Below are 7968 nucleotides of genomic sequence, written 5' to 3'. Positions count from 1 at the left end.
CGAATCAAGTTCAAGACATTGATGCTTGCATATAGAACAGCCACAGGCTCAGCACCCGCCTACTTCCACTCACTACTACGAATCTACATCCCCTCCAGAAGTCTGAGATCCGCTAGTGAGCGACGCCTCGTGGTACCATCACAGAGAGGCTCAAAATCACTTTCCAGAACATTCTCGTTCACCGTTCCTAGCTGGTGGAATGATCTTCCCACCCCTATCCAGAATGCTGAATCCCTGACAATTGTCAAGCGACAGCTGAAAATTCATCTCTTTCGACGCTACTTGACTTCATCCTAAATTTAAAAAAAAAATAATAATTGTCTTTCTCTTTATTTATTCCTTCCCTTTCTAGCTTGTACTTATTTGAACAATGCCTGAAACTTGGTATTACGAGCACTTCCTGTGTCTGTTTGCCTCTTTAAGAATTTTTTTTTTTATATATAAATAATTTTATTAATAACTTTATGTATTCCCCGATTGTAAGTCGCTTTGGATAAAAGTGTCTGCAAAATGACTAAATATAAACGTAAATTACTGTAATTATAACCTAAAATCTCAAGTAAATATTTGATATCTAAAAGGTTCGATTCTCTAAAGGGTTCGATTCGAATCTCAGTCTTAAGGCCGGGACACACCAAGCCGACTTAAAAGAACTAGCGGCGACGAAAGCCAACGGTGTTGTCGCCTCGCGTCGGCAGCGTCGGACCAAAAAGCTGTGCTCGAACACACTGCACAGACTTCAGCCGACGGCAAACTAACACATGCGCTCTTGCACATGCGTGAGATGAGAGGAATTAACTGTCTATATCAACAGCTATCAATAGTATATAATCATCATTCAAAAGGAGAAACCGAAACAAATATATACAAGATAAACGCAGATATACGAAACGTAAACAAAGCAGCGCTAGCTTACCATTTTGAATATCAGTAACGTTGATTACTTTAATAATTTTAAGCGGCTCATGTTGTTATGAAAACACTCACGTATTAGAATGATTGGGAAAGATCACATAACATTTAAACAGCCCTCTGTCTGTACCGCCTTCATTTACATGCTTGTTTTCATCACTTTCGCTTTAATTCTCGGGCACTGACTCGTTCGCTAAACTGAACATCCAATCAGAGCTCTCACTCGCGCTGACGGTCCCGGCGGTCCCGATGCCGATTCAACATGTCGAATCGGGCAAACTGCCGCCGACGAGAGCCAACGAGTGGAACACACCAAACAAACTAGCCCGACCGTCGGCTTGGTGTGTCCCGGCCTTTAAAGTAAAAAAGAAAATGACTAGCAATGTGTCATTTAGTCACAACAGACGTGTTAACATGGCTTAGCATATAGCTGCTCACGATGTGGAAAGCTGACTAAAAGTAATTTGCAAACAAGAAAGGGACGTTGACAGCATTCACATCTTCTGGCCTGACCCGTGGTCTGAGAAGAACCTCTCTTTGAACTGCCACTCTAGTATCTCACAAAAGCATGCACAGCTTGACCCTTTATCTGCAGGACCAAAGGCAAATGTTGCAGTGAATTGTTGAGTTAGCTGAAGGTTAGTACGCCTGGATACAAGGTGTAGATCTGAAACTCAGTGCAGATCTGTTCTATCTTCTTGTAAATAAATATTAACACAATCATCTTTTAGCAACAGAATGAGTCGCACTTTTCAACAGCTATCAATAGTATATAATCATCATTCAAAAGGAGAAACCGAAACAAATATATACAAGATAAACGCAGATATACGAAACGTAAACAAAGCAGCGCTAGCTTACCATTTTGAATATCAGTAACGTTGATTACTTTAATAATTTTAAGCGGCTCATGTTGTTATGAAAACACTCACGTATTAGAATGATTGGGAAAGATCACATAACATTTAAACAGCCCTCTGTCTGTACCGCCTTCATTTACATGCTTGTTTTCATCACTTTCGCTTTAATTCTCGGGCACTGACTCGTTCGCTAAACTGAACATCCAATCAGAGCTCTCACTCGCGCTGACGGTCCCGGCGGTCCCGATGCCGATTCAACATGTCGAATCGGGCAAACTGCCGCCGACGAGAGCCAACGAGTGGAACACACCAAACAAACTAGCACGACCGTCGGCTTGGTGTGTCCCGGCCTTTAAAGTAAAAAAGAAAATGACTAGCAATGTGTCATTTAGTCACAACAGATGTGTTAACATGGCTTAGCATATGGCTGCTCACGATGTGGAAAGCTGACTGAAAGTAATTTGCAAACAAGAAAGGGACGTTGACCGCATTCACATCTCCTGGCCTGACCCGTGGTCTGAGAAGAAGCTCTCTTTGAACTGCCACTCTTGTATCTCACAAAAGCATGCACAGCTTGACCCTTTATCTGCAGGACCAAAGGCAAATGTTGCAGTGAATTGTTGATTTAGGAAAAGGCCTAGACTTTTGACATCTGAAGAACTTGTGAATCTTCATGAGCAAAACAATACCTGCAATGCCTCAGTGAATCAATGTAAGCATAACATTAAGTGAATTATTAATTCTTCAAATCTTCAAATCTCGCAATGGACGTATATAAGCTTGCGCTGCAAAGCTGAAGGTTAGTACGCCTGGATACAAGGCGTAGATCTGAAACTCAGTGCAGATCTGTTCTATCTTCTTGTAAATAAATATTAACACAATCATCTTTTAGCAACAGAATGAGTCGCACTTTACAGGTTTCAAACAAAACTACACACAGATGAAGCTGAATCCAATTTGCAAACTCAACATTTAAAGAATAAAAACACTTAAAGGAAGAGCCACCTCAAAAATCCCATCTCATATCCTCACCACAAATGCATTACCATGCAATTGCCTTTCAATACATTGACTAAAACTGTGCAATGCAATTTGAAGTGCCTTTAAAAGCTTGAGTGAATTGCTAACCATTTCCTAACATTTATCTGTCTGTTTTAGCCAGTTATATCTAAGACTGATGCAATCAGACCCTGACTTTCATAAGGTTACTGTCACAGTGTGTGCAGGGAGATGAAGCGAGGACTCAAATGCAGGAGAAATGGTTATTTATTTTAATAATAAAAATGAACCAAAAACAAACTCAAACCACCCCGAGGGGGAAAAACAGACAGGCAGGCCTAAAGCTGCACCACATGCGGACACAAAACACACACAATGAGAAATGACGGATCAGCACAGAATGACAGACATCAGGAGAATAAATAGGAAACCAAACGAGGAGGCTAACGAGGGAAACACAGGTGGAGCAACTTAAACAATAACGAGGTAACAAGATGGGAGGGGCAAGACAACAGACAGGAGAGAGCACATGGCAACAAACAAACACACCACAAGCCATGTGCTCACAGAACACAGTCATCTGGTGGCCCTCCTGGGCACACCCGCTGAATACTGTGACAGTTACGAGATAGAAGACTTTTGTAAGACTGACAGTCACACATGAGTGTACAAAAAATTGATTTCATCAAATGTATATACATAAAGCTTAGAGACTAGAAGATGCAAAAAAAAAAAAAATGATATAAATATAAGTTATATCTAAGACTGATGCAATCAGACCCTGACTTTCATAAGGTTACTGTCACGGTGCGTGTGGAGAGATGAAGCGAGGACTCAATTGCAGAAGAAATAGTTATTTATTTTAACAATAAAAAAACAAAAAACAAACTCAAACCACCCCGAGGGGGAAAACCAGACAGGCAGGCCTAAAGCTGCACCACATGCAGACACGAAACACACACAATGAGAAACGACGGCCCAGCACAGTCCAGCGTCCGGAGCACTCTCCACCTCTCTTCCAGCCCTGAAGGAGCGTTTCCTGAAAGTGACCGCTGCGAGGAGTCCAGCCACGCTCCTCTCGGACGCTCCAGAAACAACAAACCCTGATCCAGCGCTCCACTGCCACTCCAGCACCTGTGAGGCTGTGGAAACGCTCTCAAACGGGAACATTCTGGAAGTCTTTAGTGTGCTTTCTCAAAGACGACAATGAATTTAAAAATGAGGAATTCCGCCACATTCCAGCCTTTTAGAACTTCGAAAGAATTCCGAATTTTTCCGAATTGGTTTTATTCCAATTGAGATCATTTTATATAGGAGATTTATGTCACGTTATACAATTACAGTATTGCACACTGGTGTATTTAACTTATGCATCATAGCCTCTTGTGGCTTATTGCTTTTATATGTGCATTGTTTGAAAAAGGCCTACAACAAGAAACTGTTTCTGATTACAGTTACAAAGAGAGAGAGAGAGAAAGAGAGAGAGAGAGCAATTCCTGACACAACAAAATTCACTCAATAAAACAGAAAAAAAACATGTTTCCAATCCCTGAGTTATTGTGCAATTTCACGCAATTTCTTTATCCGAGGGGATGGGCTACTACGGCAATTCCCATCCGAGTGGAATAACTTACAAATATAGGAGTAATGAATTCCGTGTGCCAGAGACGTGGAGCGAGAGGGGGAGGGAGGGAGGGACACACACACAGAGTTCACTGTCAGCCCTGGAAAACACAGTGACAGTTACATTTCCACTTTCTCTGAGGTGCTTCCCATGCAGCAGGGTGGAAAGTTGAAATCTCACTGGCATAAACATAGCTGAAGTAATTGTGTGTGTGTGTGTGTGTGTGTGTGTAGCTGTACTAGAAGAGCATATTTTCCCCAGGCATTGCCTAAATCTGACTAAACCTCCCTTTGAGTGGGAATGTCCTTAAAATACTATATATATATATATATATATATATATATATATGTGTGTGTAGGTTAACCTAAAAAGGTGCTGAATGTGGTACCATCTAAATCAACTTGACTAGATACAGTAAATAAAACAGTAGCTCTAATTTTTACTTTATTTTACAGGTAACATTTTTTCTGCCATACAGTAAGAATAATTCTTACTGTATGGCAGAAAAACAGTAAGAATACAGTAAGAATTATTCTGGAATATTGTTGATGACTGCACATAAAAATAAGATTATTATACTGCTAAATAATAATAATAATTCTGATGGTGATAATAGTAATAAACAAATCAACTTTACGTTTAAAGAGTTACAAACCTTATACTTACATTTTACCTGACATGTTTGCATTTGCGGCAACCGATGGTGACTATTTGTAATTCACCATCTTTTACATTTGCCTTGCAAATTGCCACTATCATTAATATATATGTGATGAGGAGTTTTCCAGACTTTAACCAGCTGGTTTGCAGGTCTTGGTTCTGTTTGCTGGTTTTAGAGAGGTTCTAGCAAAATCACCAGTTAGATGAAAAGTTGGTTGGCCAGGCTGGGAGTCCAGATAAACATTTTAGTCTTAGTCATTTTTTTCCTGCATGATATTATGGGTAGATGAAAGTGGCAAGTGAAAGTGTCAGGTTCAAACCACAGAATGTTTTCTTCATAAGCACTGTTTCCTTGACCTAAAAGCCATTCAATCAATCAAACCTAAACTGGTTTGCTGGTTGGTCTGGCGGAAAGCCAGTTGTCAACCCGTTAAAAACCAGCTTAAGACCATACCAGCTTAAACCTGTAGATAAAAGCGTCATGTCAACAGCATAACTAAAACAAACCAACTAACCAAAACATCAGCACCTAACGGATTAGCTCTTGCACAACTGGCAACAAGAAGCTGAAATCTGAATGTTCTCACCCGACAGGAGTTTAACAGCCCTTTATGAAAAAGAAAAGCGCAGTGTTTCGCACAGAAATAGCAAAGTTAAGGGAACAAAATACTAAGAAATAATGTATGCATTATTTTCCGAATTTAATGTAAACGGTCTCAAAACGCAGTGCGCAGCCTATAGACAACATGTTCAGGCATCATCAACATTTCAGACTTAAATCAACTTACCAGGACGCACGTAACTAGATATAGTTAAAAGCACAAAGATAGTCCGTAAAGTGAATGTGATTGTCCGGATAGTCCCCCCCTCTCCCCAGATCAAGCGCGCGGTACAGTCACATCCTACGCGTAAAGTTGCGCTGTTAAGTGTGTGTGCGCTCTCGGGCGTCTTTGCTCCTCAAATGGGAGGCGCCGTTAGATGACTTCAGTGATTTTAGCGTCTCCTTCAAGCGCCCAGAACAGAAACAGTCGCTTCTTTTGACTCTCAATAACATCAGTATCTTTCCCTCGCTGTTTTCATGGAGCTCTTTCAGTGGTTCGCATCACTGTACTGCACAGAGTGTACCCACTAAACACTGTCCGACTGCGCATGCGCATGCGTAGAGGTCTGTGTAGGAAAGTTCAGTCGTTCACGTTATGATGATGCTTGAAAACTAGCGTATTTATTCGTCCCGTCTTCTGATGGACACGTTTTAGTTTCATGCATAGTTTTACGCTTCGTGGTTGTAATGGTAGGTTCGGTTGCACTGTGACAACTTACCCCTGTTATGTTGTCACTAAAGGTCAGTGTGTTCAAGGTCTTTAATCCTGGGCAAAACTTTTAAAATTGTGTTTTGTACACTCTAAAAAATGCTGGGTTAAATATAACCCAGCGCTGGGTTAAAAAGGGACAAACCCAACTGCTGGGTCAAAACAACCCAACTGCTGGTTCAAAACAACCCAACTGCTGGGTCAAAACAACCCAACTGCTGGGTCAAAACAACCCAATAGCTGGGTTTGTCCCTTTTTAACCCAGCGCTGGGTTATATTTAACCCAGCATTTTTTAGAGTGTAGCCAAGATGCATAGGCTATTGGCAAATAAACTACTCTGAGAAATACAGATAATACTGTAGAAACACTAGAAAAGAAAATAGAACGTGACAGACTGCATACTGTAACAACAAAGTGTCAGAAACATCGGCTGGAAGAAACCACAGCTAACACAATACTGCAAAAGAAAAACAAAAAATACACCCTGAGAACCTAGTTTTAGGGAAATTATTCTGCACAGACTGGTAGAGAAATTTGAATTGTTTCCATCACATATTCCTGCAGTGGCACAATGTGGTGTTTTGAAATGAGGAGGCAAAGTCCTAATCCTTTTTTAATCCTATTTAAGTTTATATTCTAGTTACACTAACTCTGTGTTGACTCATTTTCCAAGGTAAATAAATTAATATTATTACTTGCTATTTTATAAGCATGGTTAGACACACAAATAAAATGAAGTTTATCTTCAGCGACGCTGTTTACACGTTCCGTTTTGGATGCAGTGACTCATGAGAACAAATTCCAAAGCAGTATGTTTTCATTGTTAAAGGCCTATGAACAGTCACAGCAGTAAATGTATTTTAAAGCTGAAAAACAATAACGTTGAAGAGTTTCAGAGATGAAGAGCTTTGCAACTCATGAACAGCTTCAGGCTAACAGTGTCAATGAAAATGTGAAAACATCAGCTGAAAGAGTTATTTTTAGTCCAAAAACTTCATCTATCATCATTAAAAAAGATAAATTGCCAAAAAAAAAAAGTTTTAGGGAACCTGAGCATTAACGTATTTTCAACATACTGTACATTAAATGTTCCCCAGTAAAGGAATGTCCACATTTCAATTATTCACACAAATAAACCAACACTTACCGTGTTCATATATGATCTCTGCTCTCCTCAACCTTCAAACCTTAATAACTGAAGTTAAGTGGGACTTTGAATGATATTGATTTCCTAAGTTAATCTTTTCATTGATATGTGAAAGAAAAAAGGACATATTGCAATATTCTCCAACAAGGTTTGGCAACATTATTGCGCAAGTCATTACGTCAATCACAGAGAAAACCAATTACACTCTACAAATACTATCTAGAGTTGAAGACATTTCTTTAATGCTGTTGTTGGACACTAGAAGAATAATAATCGGTCATCTTCAGCGGCTGTGGCTTTCCTTCAGTAGGACGGTATTCTGGTAATATCTGGCCATCTTGGCTTGCAGAAATTGTTAATTAGCTTACAGTATTCTTATTACAGTCTCCATGGAGGAACCTGAATTTCCGTGAATTGATCCATCTCTATCTCTCTCTGATTTTATTTGATTTATT

General features: G+C 39.9%; 1 protein-coding gene across 6 annotated transcripts in view; it reads right to left on the bottom strand.

Annotated features, from left to right (window-relative positions):
* The window catches only part of LOC107566292 (CMP-N-acetylneuraminate-beta-galactosamide-alpha-2,3-sialyltransferase 4-like), a 47862-nt gene extending 40285 nt beyond the window's left edge, over positions 1-7577 (bottom strand). For 3 of the 6 annotated variants that reach the window (XM_016251691.1, XM_016251696.1, XM_016251697.1), the window contains exon 1: positions 7514-7575. The gene's annotated coding sequence lies outside the window, so the exon portion shown is untranslated. Of the gene's footprint in view, positions 1-5843; positions 5978-5997; positions 6164-7513 lie in introns of those variants that run through there. The other 3 variants (XM_016251694.1, XM_016251695.1, XM_016251692.1) reach the window with 3 other exon arrangements.
* Between the last annotated feature and the right edge of the window lie 391 nt (positions 7578-7968).

The sequence above is a fragment of the Sinocyclocheilus grahami genome, unplaced genomic scaffold (assembly GCF_001515645.1).
Source record: "Sinocyclocheilus grahami isolate Dianchi unplaced genomic scaffold, SAMN03320097.WGS_v1.1 scaffold1067.1, whole genome shotgun sequence".
NCBI classification, from domain to species: Eukaryota; Metazoa; Chordata; class Actinopteri; order Cypriniformes; family Cyprinidae; genus Sinocyclocheilus; species Sinocyclocheilus grahami.
Note: the sequence above shows the minus strand (reverse complement) of the source record. Positions and strands in the feature narration are given on the sequence as shown.